The 21,090-nt window shown below is 39.2% G+C and overlaps 1 long non-coding RNA gene across 2 annotated transcripts in view; it reads right to left on the bottom strand.

Annotated features, from left to right (window-relative positions):
* LOC120756204 (uncharacterized) overlaps positions 1-21,090 on the bottom strand; it is a 346,638-nt gene that overhangs the window by 222,711 nt on the left and 102,837 nt on the right. The window lies entirely within an intron of this gene.

Below are 21,090 nucleotides of genomic sequence, written 5' to 3' on the forward strand. Positions count from 1 at the left end.
TTTAGTGAAGCATTAATTCCATTTCCTGGAGCTCTAGAAAACAAGCTCAGTGAAACACAGAGAATGTCAATCTACCCTCATGGTTTGAGGACAAACTCACTAATATCCAATTGGATTATCCCAACTTGCATCGTACAGTCGTACGCACTCAAGAAGTCTTCAAAGTCCTAAAACTGAATGGAAATGGATTTTGCCCTAAGCAGTGCACCACATGTGAAGAATTTTGGTATATACTTTGGGGAAGCTGTTGGATGTATTTTTCCAAATGGTATTTTATTTCTCTATTTTCCTTTTTTCAATCCTACATGTTACAGTATAACTTAATATTAGCAAACACATATGTAACATTTTTATTACTTAATAATTGTAAGGTTAATAATAATGGGCGATGCCTTTATTTAATACATGAATGAGGCTGTGATAACCAAGTTAAATAGCTTCAATTCACATTAGTTCTATTTGTGAACCTACAAAAACACTTCAACCAGAAAACAGTCAAACCAAGATCAGTATTGATTCTGGTTCCTGAAAAATGCACAGACTGTGATAAGTAAAAATTATACATGTCTAAAATATACTTGCTAATACTGACAGGAAGAGAGATATCTGGAATTATATGATACATCAACTATAATGAAAAAATATGACACTACTGGGGTACATACTTAACTTCTTTGATACCCATGCACTAAAGAGCAAGTCCATATACTAATGCACCACAGAACACTGAATTCTGTATACTGTATTTACATGCAATGAAAGGAGGAGTGCTTGGTTTAAGCAAGCGTGCAACAGCAGCTCAGATTGGCATTTGCTTGGACTTATTTGTTTTGCCATCCATTCTTTTGGAGTGGTTTTTATGTTCATGATTTGCAGTCTATACTACGTTTTTTAGGTACACATACCTTCTACAGATAGCAAAACTTCGACGATAATAGTGCAAGGACCACTGTATCACTGTGTCCAGATGTATGTGCTTAAACTGAAAGAGAGGAAGTAGCAAGGAGAGAGAGAGGAAGAGTCAACTACTGTGGACTAATTTCATACAGTTACAAAAGAGGAGCTGAAAAGAGGGAACAACACTGAAAGAATGTAAATACCTGATACCAGGCTTGATTTCAATTTGTACTTCAGCTATTTTCCTAAAGCCTCACTGTTGATGAGTAGTCTAACCCCCGAAACACACTGGTTTGCAAACCCTTTCCACGAGCTGTGGAGTAACTAACAGGGAGAACGTCCTGGGCATTTCAGGAGTCACAAACACACACTTGCAGAGTTATAGTCTGTAGGTATGTACGCCCACGTGCACATAAGTCCTGACTAGCAAAAAGTAACACAAATACATATGCAAATTACAGGTGATAATTTATAATTAATAAGATTTTTATTTCTACTGGTTTTGTTTTGTTAGAAAATTGTAACTGATGCCTACAGTGTTTACTAAACAGAACTGCCACAGAGAAGCTATTAAAGCACCTAATAATATTTTAAATTATCTTAAGATAAATCTCTTAAAGGTTCAAAGCATCTCTATCAGCTAACACACACACATGTGTATATATATACATATTTAAAAATACTGAGGTCAAAACTGAACAGCCTGTTTCAGACTGTAGAAAACTTGGACTTTCAATAAAATTTTGTATTCCAAAATGCACACTAGATTCTTAATGTTGCAGTTGATTAACACCTGTTGATAATAAAGGCTGTTACATCCTTCCCCACCTACAATTTTTTTGAAATCTCTCTCATGATCTTCTTCCTTTTCAGAGTTGTTCATTCTTTCTTCTTCTGTCCCACCCTCACATCTCTCAGAAAGTTCTGCCAAGTGAACTTGTCAAAATACCAAAAATCTTTTCTAATATCTGCCAGCTAAATCAAAAATTATAGCATTCAATAACTTTAAATATTTCTAGACAGCAGACACCACAGGACTTCCTTTTTATCAGTAAAGAACATTACTGAAGACTGGAGATATTTTGGCATCATTTGACTGACAAGAGAAGACTCTGCACAACAATGTCTTAAGAAGGTTTAGAACTGACTCAGGTGACCTGATGCCATCCAAAATGAAGGTCAGGAATTGCTGGTATAACAGGATTGCTGGTGTATTAAACTTTCTGGTTCCCTGTCCAGACCTGGCAGCTAATGACAGAGCCTGGCATGTTTCCAGTACTGGTTTCAACATGTCCAAAGTCATAGGAGGTCTGGCTGTTCTTAATGCCACTGGTGAAAACATCTGCTCCAGAACAAAGACTCCACGTCAAAGTATCCATACTCAAAGGATGTTTTTCCACAACAGTCATACATCACTTATAAGAGTCAGAGTAAAAACATACCATTGAGAAAAATCTAAAGTACTACAGGCTTGTGACAGGCTCACAGGTACTTGGTCTTGAAGGCAGCACTGTGTGAAGGAATTCAGTTTGCTTTATATCATAAAAAGACTTGTAATAATGCCCTTTTCATTTCTGCTGACAGCCACTGTAAATATTTCTTGTTCACTTTCAAATGCCACAGCCCACCAGTTGAGAAATGCTACTCTGCTTCTAGAAACACTCGCTGGCCACCAGATGGATCTCCTGTATCCACCCTGCGGTGCTCAGGTTTGCTGCTCTGTCCTGCCCTGACAGAGGTAATGCCCATGACAGAGGATGCTGTCACTGCTGTGACAATCAGATTTTGGGCCATCAATCAATCATATCAGTAAAGTGGCAGGTTATCTATATGACATAAATACACATAAATACGAGGTCACTGTTACCTTTTCATAAGGATTATATACGTTTATTTATACACATACATACAAAAATATGCTTCCATATCCACCTATTTAAAAAACAAATGCTAGGAAACAGTTAGCAATCTTCCAGTCACTCACATCTTCCTGTCATGCAGCTATGTTTGGTGTGTGGGGTGTAGGGATGTTCGGCAATCAGTGTGCTTTATGGTCCATCTGCTCACAGTAATATCAACAATGTGCCAGATCCCTAACTGTATTCTTCAGCTACAGTGTTTATTGTTCAAGTAGCTAGTTTTCCTACCACTCAACACTGCTTTGTAAACTCTGTCTCTTTTTAGCACTGTTTTCATGAAAATGAAAGGAAACGCAAATGAGTAACAACCCTTCCTTCCCGGGACTGCAGTTTAGGAGAGATGGGGGGGAGCCCGTTATTGTTGGTTACAACTAATTTACTGAATAAGAGAAGGTTCTCCATCTAAATTTGAATCTGTAAATAATCCAGTTAGAAACACATATCACTCTACTGTATGTTTAATTTCCACTTGCCATGCTCTTCCTCATGCTGCTTTGCATCTCTGTAAGTCTTCAATTATTATCACTGAATCAGTCACACAGCGTACATCCCGACTGTCACATGGATCTGCATCAAAGTCACACATATACTCTCGTGCCTATAGCTCAACTTGACTGTTTCTATGGTTATGACAGATATATTAGTGCTTTTCCTTAATTATATACCTTGCTATCGACCATTCTGTGATCCAGCCCCTACATTAGACTCTTTACAATGGGGCCTGCTGACATTCACAGGAAGAACTAATATAGTAACCTATTTTTCCCCAGAGCAGAGAAAAACTGAAGGCTTAAAGAAGCTGCACAATAAAAGCCCATGCAGCCACAGATAGCTATGGATACTGATTTAAAGGGCACAATAAATAATATGAGATGAATACTACTGTATGTAAGATTTTGTGAGATGTTTTGATGAGCATGGTTCTGGTTTTAAGCCATTTAATCACCATATGAAACCTTCTGCAGATTTTGCTAAATTTCACATGACATTGTACCCTAATCCTATACTTGGCACAACAGTAGCTGTTTTCTCTCAGACATCTTGCATTTTATGCAACCTGCAGTTCTTAAGCAAAAACGTGTATTTGTTTTGAGACACAAAAACAATTTCCTTCTAATGTCACAGAGGTTTATGCTGCTCCAAACCAAGCCAGCCCCATTATCTCACTGTTTACCAAGCATGACTCACAGAGGTTACATCAAGTAATCAGCCTAACTGTTACACAATAGCCAAGCTCTTAAGATTTCTTGCTACGTTCATCGCAGGGCACAACATCAGCATCCGATTCATTCAGCATGTGAATTCAATACAATTATTTTACACCAGGTGCCATCAGCATCTATTCATTGTGACAGTACAATTTAGAAGACAACCCTTCTTTAAGAAAAAGAATGGAAGCTCAGGCAAAGAAGTCTTTCCACTCTATTTCATTTGCCACAGCTCACTAGGTAGCATGGCACAGTCACCTTCCTTTCTGAGAGGCCAAGGCACTAACAAAACAGAGGACTGTGCTTCTGATCTTCATCCATGCACTTCCACCCCCAGTCTCCAGCACCTTTTGGGAGCGGGTGCTTGGTACCAGCTTCTGGTTGTTACAGCTCATTACAGCACCCACTCCTGCATCAGGACATCTTACTCAGAACAGCATTGCAAAGAACAGGACCATGAGTGAAATACCATCCCCTCCTTGTTATTGTGCAAACTGAATGCTGTGGAGATCCAAGACATTTTCATCTCTTCGCCCCTCTGCAGTGATACCACCTTAGATTACACAGACAAACAAAAAAACAGATGGATCTAACTTGATACCTTCTAAAGGCTGCACAGAGCCCTGAGAGAGCTTGGTCTGCCTGTCGAGGCACAGGCAGTAGCGAAACGTATTATGAATGAGGAAGCATGAAGTGAACAGGATGCACATGCACACCACCTGAGCAGACTGAGCCCAGAATAGAGAACCTCACCAGAAATAGAGTATTTGAAAGCACAAAGACTGGTGATAACAGTGGGGGGTGGGGGAGAGGAGATCAATATCCTTGAGGGGAGATGTGTAAGAAAAGGAGAGAAATGTGTTGGACAAAGCACTCAAAGTACTGCAGAAGTGTCCTGCAGAGCAAATAAGGCACTAAACCTACTGGAATGGCAGAGAAAAGCACTAAATAAGAGCAATCTCTAATTCAGTAAAAGCAAAACATAAAGGAGGGATGGCCTACATGTTAAAATAATGATAAATAGAATCTTAAACTTCTCCTTTGCCCCAAAGCACATCAGACAGGACAATCTAGCAGGGAAGCTACAGGGTGAAGCACGGGGACTGCTTGGCAATGCACACAATAGTGAGGGCCAGGAAAACAGGGATCATCACAGTCCATTCAACAGCATAAGAAGAACTCAGAAAGACCAAGTAATCATTTAAACTGGAGTCCTGCCTACTGTAAAAGCTTCAAGAAGTAGAACATCAGCTACAAGAAAGGACTGGGAAGATTACATATTGAAGTTGAGAGAGCACAAAAAGAAAATGCACCACAGAGGAAGAAAGCAAAGCCACACAAGGGGCTAAGCTAAATAACAGGAAATTTCAAGTGACATGAGGTCAGCAAAGGAGACAGTATGACAGTCCTGTAAGAGGTAGGAACTATAACTTATTCACCAGAAGGGGAGAAAAGCAGTAACTCAAAGTGTGCTAGAGCCAAGAATCTAAGAGTAAAGTTCAAGAACTACACATTCTGTCAAAGGAACCTGAAAGAGATAGCACATCAGGTCAAAACATTAAAATGGGCAAATTACTTGGAAAAGATCTACTAGGACATCACTGGTTTTAACCAAAATCTCAGCTATAACACAAAGATGCAACGCAAGTGATGATGGGGATAAGATTACAAATCTTTATTTTACAATTAAAAGTTGTAAATAAAGTTCTAAGTTCCTAAAGTTAAGTAGTACAATGGAGGTCACTGGTCACCAGGAAGCATCTTTCACAACTGAAAAGATTTAGTAAAGTAAAAAAAAAAAAAAAAAAAAAAAAAAAAAAAGGCAAAATACCAAATCTCTGGTGTAAAGAATATATGGAAAAACTGTAGTTTCCACCAACTACTGCAGTGTTATATGAATAGTAAAGAGATGCATGCAATGATATAACCCTTAAAATAATAACCAAAGTCAGGACAGCGAAATGGCCTGAAAATCCAGCCACAGCATCTCTCTGGTATGCAGAAATTTAACACAGTTGGATCCCTCCAGTAATCTTAAACTGATACAACCAGATATTCTGCAGAAAGAGATCTGGATCCTGCTATGGAATTACAAACTCAGGTCCCTGTGGCTGGATTCATACTTCAATGATGTATTTATATATTAATTAATAATGCCAAAAGCATCATTTTCCCAGCTTTCCTCTATTTTTAACAAATAAAGCATACAACAACCCACATGGTTTCATGCCTAAGAATAGGAAAAAAACTGGAAAGGGTTCTTATAGACAAACTAAGTGGCATAATGATTCTATGAGCACTTTCTCATTAAAAAAAAAATCTTTTGCTTAGCTCCTCAGGAAAACCCAAGTGTCTTTCAAGCAACAGAAACTCAAATAATAATAATAATAAATACATTTTTTCCTCACACATCTATATTCAAAACTTAAGAAGATAATGTTATTGAAGACTTCACAGTATATATTCAGAGTCACGCCCAAAATAAACTTATCACCTTCCTGATTTAGAAGCCAACAGATTTTGCACAGGATAAAAATATATATAAAGAATTTGAAACAAAATGGTGAATCATTCAATTAGTTTTAGCTTTCCATTGCAGCAGCTAAGGGAAATTCTGATCAATACAGCGAACATGCAGCTTCCTAAACATAAAGCCCATTTCAAACAAAGCAGAACATTTTTCTCCTTGTCACACAGAATTATCTTAATTATTGTTTCAAGGAACAGCTTTACATAGAATCATCTAGGAGTCCAAAATGCTGCTCAGAAACTCATCACTGGAATAATTTATGATTTTTTCTTCCTAACATCTTGGGCTTGTTTGATATGCTTGCCATTTCTCTCTGACAGGGAGGTCGATTAAATCACATTTATATTGTAAACGTATGCATTGCTTTTTACCCTAGGCGGTGGATGAAGAGATACAGAGCCCCATGGGAAAAGCAAGCCAATCCACTTTCATATTGCAAACTTCTGCTGTTCAGAAGAAATGAATGGTTGCCAGGGAGAGCTGGAATTACTCGAGGATGCAAAATGTTATTTTAGAATCCTTTTGAGAGAGGTTTTTCTCTCCCGCCACCTCACCACTTTCACATCTTCTGCTAATGCAGCTCACATCAGTTTCTATGAAAACACTGAAGGAATGCACTTCACCAGCATTCTTCAGAGGATCTGTATAAATCAGGCTTTAACTCTGCCTGCATAAAGCAGGCCATTTCTTTACTTTCAAAGGGAGAAGGGAGAAAGGATTTGTAACATTTTCCAAAGCATTATGTCTGCCAAAGATAATTTGAGATGAGGAAGGTCACCACATGTTTTTGAACTAAAAGAAAGTGCTAAAAATGGGGAGGGTAAAGGTGATTGCTTAGGGCCACAGAAAAATGAGGCTGCAGTATCATTAACCTAACAGAACTAATTAGGAAACATTCAGCTTTTATAAATTATGCAAAGCACTCAATTTACACTTTTTCAGATTTTTACCATAACAGAGATAATTAGGAAACATTTACAGCAACAGCGTAACCTAATAAAGCAACCCTTTCATATCAGGATACCTTCCCACTAATATTTGCATATGTACAATAGTGATAAATAGGTTTTATTACCTGAAAAAGCTTTCTGGAAATCATTTCATCTGTGACCAAAGACCAACATGATCGTGTTGGTATTTCTCCTTTACTTGAGGCAATAGCAAAAGTCAATCAACTCAACTAAGTAAATAACTGACTCTTTGTAGTTCTAAGGGCTTCTTGCTAGTTTAATTAGAACAGAAAATAAGCTTGTATGATTTAACCTTAAGAATATAAGGCTTGCTATTTGGGGATTATGTAAACTCAGGGTCAGATCCTACAGTGGAGTCCATTCCCACTTAGTACCCCTGAAAAACTGGAGAGATTTGACATTTAAGTGTTAAATTTAACAGCATGATATTCTGAAATATCAGCTCAATTCTCTGATCAAATTTTACGGAACTTATATTGACTAAGTATTTTAAAAAGGATGCTCTAATGAAAAATCCTGAACTTAGGAACACCCAGCAAAGAATGGCATCTTCACAGAGACAAAATATTAAAGTTAGTAATCTCCACACATCCTGCATTTGTTTTTGAAATGTAGTTTGTAAAGCTAATCACATCATTTTCCTCCTCCCATCAGAGAGAAAGAGATAAAACAAAACATAAAACATGGTGAAAAAGAATGGGGCCAGAAATCAAGCCAGGGAAGGACAAGTTAGGGGAGGAATTGGATAAGAGGAAAGGTGAGGTAAGGATAAAAGCCTCTGAGAGTCTCAAGTTATAAGAATCCAACCACCGCTAGTATTTCAAGAGGTTAAGGAGATAAGCAAATACAATCCTGCCTCCAGACCTTCTACTTGTAATGCTCTAAAGACTTACAGTGAGACTCAAAGAAGTCAGTGGAAAGATTCCCTGCACTCATCTTTAGATGTTCTGTATGAAATACATCCTGATTTGGCTATAAGATTTTGATGACAGTGCAAAAGACTTAACATATAATCATAGAAATTCAGCTTGTGAGCTGAGAAAGACCAAGAATGAATTTTGGCACACTACAGCTTTCAGAAAAAGTGCACAAGATAACTCAGTGAGTTTTCTTGTATATCATCTATCATTCTTCCTCCCAAGAACTGCACAGTCAAAATATACACCAAACAACTAGAACATCCATGCCCATTTCTGATATTTTTCCTCCTCACCAGAAATTAAGTTTTCACAAAAATATCTGGAAAACTCCTAGGTTTCTGCTATTGACATAACTCCAATACTGACCAGCTCTACAGAAAAATACTTGAAACATTTTTACAGTATCACTGCATAAACCTTCTGCCATGAATCAGATTTAAATAAACACAGCTTTTCTCCATAATCCATGCTTATCCATTCCAGTGTTCCAGTCTCAAAACAGCAGATCAGCCCTCAGCCAGGTACTCTGCATTCCCTGAGGCACAGGGGAGTTTGTTTAAGTGGTGTGTATGAAAACCAGCCAACATTGAATGATATCTAAAGAGTTTTAACCCAAATGCTAACATTTTCTTTACTAGAACTATCAACCCGTTAATAATTTTTTTTTATTTTCTGTTTGTCTTAATTCTATGTATACAAAGTACTCCCAGTGAATGAATCTCTTGCTGTTCATACAACAGAGTTTAGTTCATGATTTTACACAGTTTAGTGCTATATAAATGACAGGAAAGCAAGAATTTATACTACGTCATGAAAAACTGTTAAAAATACACCACGAACAAAATCTACAACTGTATAATTCAGTGTAGTCTGATACTTTTAGTGACATTAGCTCAAAGCAGAAAACAAGAAAACAAGATTATATCTTTGATTCTGCCACTCACCTGCTATGTAACCATGGGAAAACAATGATGGCTGCCTAATTCCATTTCTGCTTTTCTACAATGCTTCTTAGGTGCATTAGGCAATAATTATTAACTTTGCTGGAGGGTAATAGGTACAAGCGCAATCCTATAATACTACTAGAAGAAAACATGGGCCCTGAAAGATTAATTATATTTCATGGGACTGTTTCTATGCTTTTGATTACCTGACTGGAAGACTACCTGGTAAGTCATGAGAACGTGGCACAGACTGACAGCTATACTGGACATCAGGATGTGTAGTGATAGAGCTCGGGTACAATTTATCCAAACATAATCCAACTACAGTTTAAAAGACAGCCAAGATATTGAAACAACACAGAGAACCAAAAAGAAGCTGTGAGAAGTGTCTCATTACTTCAATTTACACTAAAGAAAAGACACCTTCCACTGTTGGCATTGGATGCCAGAGAGAAGCCCCATTTCATAACCAGAGAGTTCCAGTAGAGCTGCCACAGTTGCTGAGTGAACTTACGGAGCTCCATTATTTTGGGGCTACCATAAAGGCTGAATGTACAAATTTATCCATACTTTCCCATAAACTGCAAGAAGATGGAAAAACAAAACAATGTTGCAGCTTTGCAGATGGCACACCTTGAAAGCTCAGTTCTAACAGCCACATCTGTGGCTGCAGCCACTCAATAGAGCCCTACCTACAGACTTGACAGTTGCCCTCAGATCACCCAAGGGCACTGCTGTGGCTATAGCAGAAATGTTTTGTGTGAATTAATCTGATCTCTCACTACACCCAAATCCCATCCATGTTTTTGTCCTGATTGGATGATGACTATGTCTTTTGTTGGTCCTTCTCTTGTCTCATAGTCCTTTAAGAGCAGATGGTGGAGGAAGCTCTCCTTGAATAGTTAACGTTTTTAACTTTAACAACCTGCTACCATCCCAGGCTTACAGAGACACATAATCCAACCCTGCCAACCCATAGATATTCAGTAACAGAGAAATTCCCTCAGCAACTGCTTCATAATATTTAGAAGAACTCTGAAGTTGACCAGAAATTTTCTGAAAACTTCCAACATCAGTGGTCACCTAGCAATTCTTTTTCTCTTTAATTCCAGATACAAGTACAACTACATCAATGAGAACCATTTGCCCACATAAATAAAAGCTGCCTTGCCTGATCCCTCATTAGTACAAATTCACCTGTCCTTTGTTTTCAGCTTCTAGGTGAGAGGCACAGATATACATTGTATTCATTAGAGTACTCATTATGACTCTCTCCACAAGAACAAGATACCCTAATTGTAAGACAGATGAGAAAGACAGCAGCATCCTGTAGCACCATGACCTTTCCAACACATCATTTTAACTTGCTGACCATTCCATCTGCTTGTTGCACACTGCAGGGAAGAACAGGATAGTCATGCATGACGGCAACCGGGAGGAAAGTTAACCCATTACTGTAAACCAGCATAATCTCATGACAAGTTTCAGTTCAGTCTCTCTCGACTCCTGCTAAACTGCCAGGGCTCGCCCTGCATGTCTGTTAATAGTGGCAATACAGATTTTTATTGTATCTCTGAGATCACATTCACAGATCAAGCTTCTTTTGTGGAAAAGCAATGATGGATTACTATTCTGGGCAACTCTTTGCAAAAAGTGACAAATCACTTTTAATTCCTTGGATATTCATTAACATAACACTAATCCATCTGGCATTAAGGAATAATATTCAAGTCTATTCTTTCCTTTGCAATTCAGTGCAAGTCTTGAACAGCTTTTGAGATCTTATTATCAGAGGTCCCCAGGTACTTTCATATCACATAAAATACTCCAAAATATTAGTGTCACTAATGTCTCAGCATTTTTATAACTTGACTCGAATATTACAGCATGAAGTTCTTCAGATAAGACTTGGCCTTTCCAACAGCAGTGGCACTTGATAACATCATTACTCCCCATCGACTCTAGAAACTGTCAGAATTTCCTGGTGAGCATAAATGTTTGCCAAACCAAAGAAAATAGAAGCCTAAAGCAATTGACAGTCCACACCGTGAAAACAGGACAGACTGAATCTCTCTTTCCAAGCAGACCTGTAGACCTTAATAGCACCTTCCAGCACCTAAAGGTGGCCCAGAAAAAAAACAGAGAGGGACTTCTGAATAGGGCACACCAAATAAGAGGGAATGGGTTTAAACCGAAAAAGAACAAGTTTAGATCAAGTACTAGAAAGAAATGCTTCACCGTGTGGGTTGTGGGACACTGGGAGAGGCTGCTCAAAAAGTTGTGAATGTCCTGTTCCTGAGAGTATTCAAGGACAGCTTGGATGAACCCCTTCCTGGTCTGGTGGGAGGTGACTCTAAGGTCCCTGCCAACTGAAGCCGTTTTATGATTCTCTGTAGGAAGCTGTAATTTTAAGGCACAAGTTGTGACAAACTCTGTTCCAACAATGACCAGAAAAAAAAAAAAAAAAAAAAATATATATATATATATATATATAAAAAACATGTACATAGTTTTAAATAAAACTCCAATTTCCTTTAAGATTATGAATGAAGAACTATGGCAAAATACTACAGATCCAAGATCTATATCCATATCTCCTTCCTCTAAAGACTGACTGAGTCATGGAATCAATCTGAGATGGGAAAACCTCCCTCAGACGTGGCCAAGGGCCAAGAACAGGAAGGAGGTGGGCTACAGAATTGTAGCAAGTTTCAAGGCAGAAATAGTCCAGACTAGAAGAGGGGAAAAGAAGTACAGCAGAGAAGGAAGGAGACAGATATTTAAGAATCTAAAGAGAAACAAATGGAATAAAATTTTACATAAAATCAAACAGGCAGTCAGTGGGGGGCTGAAAGAATGAGCAGGAATTGGTTACAGCAGCACAGAAGTGACTTGGAGAATCAAAAAGGGAAGCAGAGCTACAGGAAAGCAATTGAATTTGAGATACTGAATTTAAGATACCAGTGGTCCAACAGAATATATTCAATATCTAGTCAAAACACAAAACTAGAGTGTTACTGGGAGGTCTGGAAGAATATATACAGCAGGAAATATCAATGCTAAAATGCTACATTTCCAAAAGTACATCTAAGAGTACACATATCCACATGCGAAATCTGATGGAAATTTGATTGTCAAAATAAACCAACAAAAACTCAAAGCAAAATCCAACAGCAGAAACACAACACCACAAAGGGGCAACAGCCTGGTATTTTGGCTTCTTAAAGTTTGATAAAACTACACCTTTCTAATTGCTCTTTGCCTAACTACTATTCAGTATGTAAATAATCCCAGTCATGAGGAATTAATAATTCATAAATCATGAAGTTAAAATTAATTTTCCCATGTCTGATTTTCTTTAAAAAATACATAATACATAGTGGAAATGAAAATGGCTCAAGCTGTTTTACACCAGCTAAATGCATTCATGTTTTCTATAGAGCACTCTTCTTCTTTGTATGTTAAGTCTTATTAATATTATTATTTAATAAGATTAGTAAAAATTAAACTCCACCATTAAAAACCCCAGAAACATGTTTCCCTTTGTTTACAGGTAATTAGGTAATTTTAAACCAGCACACAGAGAAAGAAAGAAATTGATGGGGGAGGAGGAGATATGATGACTAGAGAGAAGCTGATTGGTACTGCATGAGAACAGAGGCACAGTGATATTTCATATATTCTAGTGACACAGCAGTATCTAAGTACAGAGAATTTGAAATGCACACAATGTTGCAATGCATTAACTACTTTTCCAGTGAAATAAACCATTTAAATCCTGTATTACAAATGAGGAAATTAACAGATTGTAAGACTTTCACAGAGACTTTTCAGGTACATTTATAAAACACAACATGGTGAGCCAGTGATGCATCCAGCACTGGAGTGCAGAAATTCCCAGATCTGAAAACAGATGCAGTGTTGCATCTGCCATTATCTAAGGGATTAGTTCTCATGTTGCATATTTTGTTTCTCTAAAAAGTCTTTGATATGCCACCAGCGTTGAAGTATGTGACTTACTGATGCTTAACACGTAGCAAGTTAAACGTATACGTGACTGCTGAGGGGTTCATGCTGGTTCCCCCTAACTCACTGAATGGATTCAACGTAATACTTTGTGCTTAACCACAGTCTGCAAAAGGAACATCCAAATTCCCCAAATCATCTACTCCAACTCATGTATGTCCAACTAGGACATACACATACTGAGGGCTGCAGGACAAATTGACAGAACCAATCACAAGCAGAACACACTCGACTGCAGGAAGGATTTTGGCAAATACATTAAAAATGTGTAAAAGTCACTGACCTGAAAATATAGAGCGCACAAGAAACACTTTTACACCATTCTGAGACAAAGGACTACAATCACTCGTTAGTAACAGACCAGTCATTTACGTTTTCATGACTCAGACTACACGAAGACCAGATTCCTTCACCTCTTTAAACTCCAATTCAGGGAAGCATTGAACCATGTACTCAACACTAAGTACACACACATGCCAATTCTTATCCATCAAAAACTCACATGTACACTTAAAGGTGACACAGGATTGAATACTTTGGTATTTGACCAGGGTGACCAGGCTGGTCCTGCTCTCTACTGCAGCTTGTTACAGATTTGCAGCTGAGGAGGGCAGGGCCTGCCCTGCACTGGAGCCTGGGCAGTGAAATCCAGACCACTCCCATTTCTCACCCATAATATTGCTGTACTGTGCTGGAAGAGTCCTTTCATTAATACGCTTTGTGGGTCAAAGCACAAATATTCTCCACTTGTCCATTACCCGTCCTTAAAGGGAAATCCCTTTGATTCACTACAAGAGGCACTGAGGCTCACACGTCCTTCACCTATCAGCAACATGGGGCACACTTGATGTACACACTGAGTAATGGCTTTGACTCTGTTGTCTATGGTCAGCAACTTCAGATCACTTAAAGGTGACTTCTGAACCTTCAATCATCACACTGGTTTGTGTGTTGCAGGTTTTGATTCTTGGTCTGGTTTTTATTGGATTTTGGGGATGTTTTGGAGTTTGGGGTTGGTTTGGTGGGGTTTTTTTGCCTTCTTTTCTAATCCTTTTGGTTTGCTGTGGGAGAGGCAACCACAAGCAAACAAAAATACCCTGGGACTTAAGCCTGGCATTTTTCTCTCATTATACAATCACAAGCAGGCATTTATTAAGTTGTTCTTGAAATTGAACCTCTGCAGTTAACCAACATTAAAGTCCTGTACTATCATATTTGAACAAGATACCAATACCTCCACTAAAATTTCCATTTCAAGTACAGTGTGAGTGGGTGATCAGTTACGTGAAACTACACCCCTACAGAAAAGCCAGATGTGGTCAAAGTGAAGATAAAACTAATGATATAACTCATTAGGTTGCCAGTGAAAGCCTGTGATTGCAATAGATTAGAGCACAGTCATGTGACTGCTCAAATAATGTGTCAGACATCAGGGTGCAAAGCATAAGCCGTATAACTTGATAATATTCAAAAAGGTGTCCTTGTTTCAGTCCTAGTTTAGTGAAGAGCTAGATAATGCAAAAAAATGTCAAGAAATAGAATGGATATGCCTCATATCTTGATACTGTGTGCCATACAGTGCATTTCACGTAACACTTTCCTATTTACCACTATTAACATGCCACTTGTGCTAGATCATCCTCAATCAAGAAAGCAAACACCAAGTTTTTCTTGAAAGACGTCAACATTCTTGTTGTGAAATACCAATTAACCAGTCATACTCATTTAAAGAAATACAGGTATAGTCACATTATCTTAAAAAATTCATTTTTTAGTCTATCTCTAGTACCTTAATTCAACTCTATTAATTACAGTGTTTTTCTCAGTAAGAACTTCGCTGTTACAAAATTAAAAACGTAATTTTCAAAATTAATCAGATGGCACAGGATTACAAATCAGATTTCAGCTATGGTAGAGACAAAAAAACAGCAGATTTGCAGCATTTTTTTTTTTTTTAAAGGATTTTGCTGTATCTACACCATAAATGTAACAGTGTCTGTAAGGGGAAAAAAAAAAAAATTCAGAAGCATCTTCAACACTGTATATAATTTTTTTCGATAGTATTTGCAAGATCCCCAATCCAGAAGGCATTTCTGAAATTCAGATATTTCAGCTTAGGCATGACCACCTTCTTTTCTAAGGCAACCAAGAGAGTGCTCCCCCTCCTTAAAACCTTTCGATGCTGACAGACTGCTCACGGATCTTCAGGCACCCTAGTTCCCAAGAGGGACTACGTTCAAATGAAGAGGTATCTGAGGATTCTTACCCACAGCTAATATTTCCTTGGTGTACCTGGTGGAAGTCTATCAGCATTAGAAAAGTTAATTAGTCAGCTGAGAGCTGGAATCTCACCAGGCTAATTTTTGCTGTCAGGGATAATGATAGATTTTTCAAGCCTTAAACCAACAATTGGTGCAAAAGATCAACTCGCTAATGATTGTCAATTAGTCGTGTGACTGTTGACTTCATTTTTCTGCCTTTGAAAAACATGTCATACTCATTCAACAACAGCCCACGCCACCTGTATTTTGCAGCTGTGAAAATACAGATATTCCAAATGAATCCCCAGAGACACCAGAGCCAAATGTTTTTCAGTAAACAGTAAAAGCCTTATCATTGTAGTGTTATTAACTATGTTAATTTGTCTAGCAAAGCACAGCGCAGCATTCATAACTGCAGAATAACACAAACATTGCTGACAATAAACTAAGTCATTCATTGTATTTGTTTATAGCTATCTTCAGACAAGAACTAAAAACAAGATTTCAGTTAGAAAACTGAAGGTTCCCTCTCGGAGCACTGTCATCTTCAACAGACATGACTGCATCAAGATAGAGAGTTTGTATGTTCAGGTACATAATCTACAATTGTTGCAGAAGCAGAAGTGGTGGAGAAGGTCTATTAAGGAGAGTAACACTTTAAAGAAAGCAATTCAAGTAAGAGAAATTTACCTTCAACCCAACTGAACACAGCCTGTACTTTAGCAAGAATTCCCTTTCACGTGAAAGAGCACATTTCAGGGAAAGGGTTCAATGCATCACCTCACTGCATAATCTCAGCAGCCACATCCCAGAAAGTAATGGGAACTTCTCAAAGTCTCCCTAATAAATAAGCAAATGCTCATCCAAAGTAAATAGAAGGCTCCACTACCACAGCAAATTCTCAAATTGCTATGAAGTTTTCCCCTCGTACTAATTTAAGGTGTGCCTCAAACTGAGTTGCTTGATGGAGAGAGTAGCTCCGCCTCCGCTCTGTCCCTGCCAGTTCCACATGATTAGCAGAGGCATCAAGAAGTCCTAATAACAGCAATACTTTAAAGCAAAAATCTCTGCTACTAGAAATCCAGTCAAACAGATGGGAATTTTACCCTTTCTTCACATTTAGTAGTGTAGGTTATCAGCAATATAAATACAGAAATAAAACCGCAGCACTTAGCTGATAACGTTGAACACTGAAAACTTGGTTTTATATGCAAAAAACCCATATTATGGACCCAGGTTCATGCAGAGAAATGTACAAACCCTCCTTGATTCCTAATACTTTAAGCCCTTTTTATCATCCTGCTAGGCCCCAATAAAAAAAATCTCAACTACAAGTAGTTTAGCAGCCTTTACCAAGGATTTTAGCCTTGCATAGCAAGGTCAGTCATTGCACATAAAAAGGAACATGTTCTCTTTCCATCTCTCTTCAGCTGTTACTGATGGATACAGAAGGTCTGGCTCTGTCCTAAATGCCTTCCACACTGGTTTCATGGTCACAACCACTCTACCTCAGCCCCAGTTACTCGAAAAAGGAACAAAAATTGCAAGGATCAGCACCTGAAGACACAGCATGAAGCTGACAGATCTATTTCCCAGACCTTAAAGATAGGAGTAACACGTTCCCAAGGGACTGCAGGAGGATCAGCCAGACAAAGCTCCAGTGAACAGGCACACACGCCACACTCATAACATGGAGCTCTAAAGGTTATTATAATATATTGCACTATGCCTTGCAGAAATTTTAGAAAGACTGCTACCCAGGCTCTACAGAAAGGCAAATATCAATGTATCTACAGATCTAACGTGCCTTCCTGAACTATCTGGAGAAAATTACTTTCTGAGAGAACCTGTTCATTATTTTCGGAAAGAAGATCATTCTAAGCAGTTTGTTAAAATAAGACCTGATTTCATTCAGAGAATGAAAACTGATAAAACTTTTCACTGTGTTATAGACAGAGAAACAAAGGCCTTGATAGGAAGCTGAGCAACCAGCTAAGCTCCCCTCAAATATCAGTGGTGCTGAAAAGACCTAAGTTGTAACACTAATTTATTCACCATTAAAATATAAGTAATTTACATACATAGGAAAGTGGTTTAGTGCTTAGTTTAACAGCTCAATAAGAAGTTCCATTATCATTCAAGTGCTAGGAACTTGTTGAAAAAAAAATTAAAAATTATCCCAGCCAACAATAACAATAAAATGTTACTGAGATGTTAGAAAAGGGTGTACTTTTAGTTAATTTAATAATTTTAAATATGCCAAATTTCTCAGAAAACTCTGAGTTTGAAGGTCAAAACCTAAGCATACCTCGCCATAAAAAGCCTTGCTTGTAGAACCATACCAGTCTCAGTCTGTGCTCCTTCTCTTAAAGGGTTTCCTTAATGGCTACTACTTCTCACTATCCTTTCTACATCTCAAAATTGTTTCTTGTCAAGGCTTATTTCTTCCATTCTCCTTATGTGTTCATCTGTTCTTTCTACCAGAGGTCTTCAACTTTTTCCCTATATTTTAAGCCCTCGCTCCAGAGCAAGCAAGTACTAAAGATTTAGTGAATCAGGAGTGCCTGATATCAGCATAAAGGCTAAAATTTAGAATTAGGAGGAGAAAAACGTACTCAGTACATAAAACCTGGCATGAGAAAACTCCCTCTGAGAAGCTGTGGACACTCTATACAATGCATAACAACATCTAAGAAAAAGAACAGGTAATCTTAAAGCATAATGCTTGATTCTACCTTTGCTGATAACTACTAAGATTCATTCAGTATGAAAATCCAGACAGACAAAATTCATCAAGATACACCGTTTCCAAATTGTAAGGTTTGGAGCTCGGTATTTGACGAGCAGTTTTTGAGCCTCACCAAATTGCAGGTTTCCCATCAGAAAGGGGTAGGCCTGTTTACTTATTTAGTAACAGCAGCTGAATGAATGGTGCAATTCCTTGATTCTGACAGCTGGCACACAGAAAAAGACAACAAAACCCATGACAGACCTAATAAAAATCTCAAGAAGCTATACTGCCCCCTCTTACAAAAAGGCGGTGAAGGCCAACCCTCCAAAGATATTGAAAAGATACTGCTCAAGCAGATTGGGAGCTGTGAGTATTTAGCAATTACAAAAGAAAAACATAAAGCACAAAGTACCCAGATCCTATAATGTATCATGGTATGGTAATTAACATATTCTATTTCTGCATGAATCATCACAAGGAAAGCTGATGCTAAAGCAACTTTTTAATAATAATTTTCCCAATTTCCCACATGGAAAACAATTCTCAGTGATCTTAAAATTAGGATTTGGAATTCACATGCTGAAGTATAACTTTTTCTAATTCAGTTCCTGACTTGAGAGCAATGAATGACAGGGAGAATCTTCTACCTGGTACTTAATTCTGTTCAACAGAATTCCCACGTTGAGTTTTTTCCACCAATTTTCTTTTTTATTATTTATTTTTTAGAAATCACACTCCCGGGAGTAGAAACTGCACTCTGATTTACATTCACTTGAAAAAAATCATAATTCCATCTTAACTGGGGATTTCCATCCTGCTTGAGGACTGAAATTAAGTTACCTCATTTGTATTTTTAAAAGCAGGCAAACACAGGAAGCTGACCAGTAAATGTAGCAGTGTCAATTCAATCAGTAACTTCCATATGTATATTTCAGGAACAGGGCATGCTGTAATGAAGCTTTTTTATTAGTTTACATTAAATCTGGAGCTAGGCTAGACAACATATCATGTGGGTAGGGGGAAAAGAAAACTTCACACCACTGGAATTCTCTCAGTGGGGGCTGAGAGCTTGACTGTTCTTTGGTTATTGCTATGCTGAGTGCTAAGATGGCTGTTAAATATTTTATCAGCCAAGAGTAAAACCATGAAATGTGCTGAAAACAAGAGCTGAATGATCTCTGTTTTGAGTCTCACACGGTGTAGATACACGACCAGATTTTTATTTCCTTTTTTTCCCCCCTTGCTTCTTCTATTTTCATTTCTCTCAAATACCTCCCCCCAAAGCAGCTACTCTGAGGGTTTTCTTTTCCACAGCAGCAGCTGTGGTACAGTGCATGTTATGAGGGCTGACAGTTAACCGAAGTAAACAGGACACAGCAGCATTAGGGTTGTCAGTCTGAAAATAGAATTTCGTTGTAATTCTCTGCGTGAGGTCTCGGAACAGCCGATGGCTGAATAAGGAGCAGCGCTTTTGCAGATTTTATGGGGCTGATACATGTGACTATCCACCCTCCCTCTGTCACTAGAGGCTTAGATGATATAAAATCATGCAATTATCTGTGTGTGTATGCAGGCACAGCAAAACATTTCTGTTCTCAGGTTCTTGTTTTTCCTTTCTTCTGTCAGCTCTATTCACTGACTCCCTAACACCAAACACTCTTTTTCAGTTGTAGTGGATGGGCACAATAACTAAGCCATGCTCCTTTACCACCTCGCAGCCCGCTTCCCCTTTCCCTCCCTCGCATAAACCAGAAAGTCCCTCTTTAAATCCCTGTTCTGCTGCAAACACTGACTTCCAGCTATGAATTTGTCTTTGCTTTCCACTGTGTGGTTTGCAACGTTCATCTGCTAATAGCAGAGTTTTCTACCACCATCTGCAACACTGAGCTCTTCCTTTCTCTCTGCCATTCCTAAGAATTTGACAGATAAATCACATTTCGTCGATAGATCAAATGAGGAAAGCACGGGCCCCTCATTGCGGCTCGGTCTTTGTTTCGGGGGGTGTAAATGACACGTGTGTCTCCTACCACCCCCGAGCGGAATCTGCGAGAGCCGCGGTTCGGGTCCGAGCGCAGCCCGGGGGGGATCGGCAGCGCTGGGAGCAGAGCGCCCGGGCCCGGCCACAGCCCGGCCGACGCGAGAGTGAACGCACGGAGAGCAGAGCCTGGAAAGGGTCCATCTTTGTTTCGTGAGGGGGAGCCATTTCCTTCAGAGGAGATGGCTTTCCATAAGGAAAGAGGAGAGCGCAGGGAGCGCCTCGCTTGGCTGGGTGGTCTGTGCGTTTATCAGAAGCCGCGGGCCGGGAAAATGTCTGCGGTGGGGCCACGGTACGCTTAAATCCGAGGGGATCGATCGTCCCCAGCCAGCCGCTCCCCCCGCTCGCCGCATCCCGCGCGGCGCTGGCGCAGCTGCCGCCGCCGGAGCGCTGGGAACGGCCCCGCATCTGAGCCCATTAGTCACCAGATGTCACCTTCTGCTGCCAGCGCCTGCAAGAGCCCGGCACACAATGTCCCGAGCGTGCGGAACACGCGAGCGCCGGCCCCCGCGGCCCGGCCCGGCCCGCAGCCATGTTTACAGTGACACCTACAGCCCGCGGCCCGCTGCGGCCTGCCTCGGCTTCCCCCTCCGCCCGCCCGCCTTGCGCGCCGCTTTTAATTTATTTTAAAGATACACCTCTTCTGAA

Source organism: Hirundo rustica, chromosome 8 (assembly GCF_015227805.2).
Source record: "Hirundo rustica isolate bHirRus1 chromosome 8, bHirRus1.pri.v3, whole genome shotgun sequence".
Lineage (NCBI taxonomy): Eukaryota > Metazoa > Chordata > Aves > Passeriformes > Hirundinidae > Hirundo > Hirundo rustica.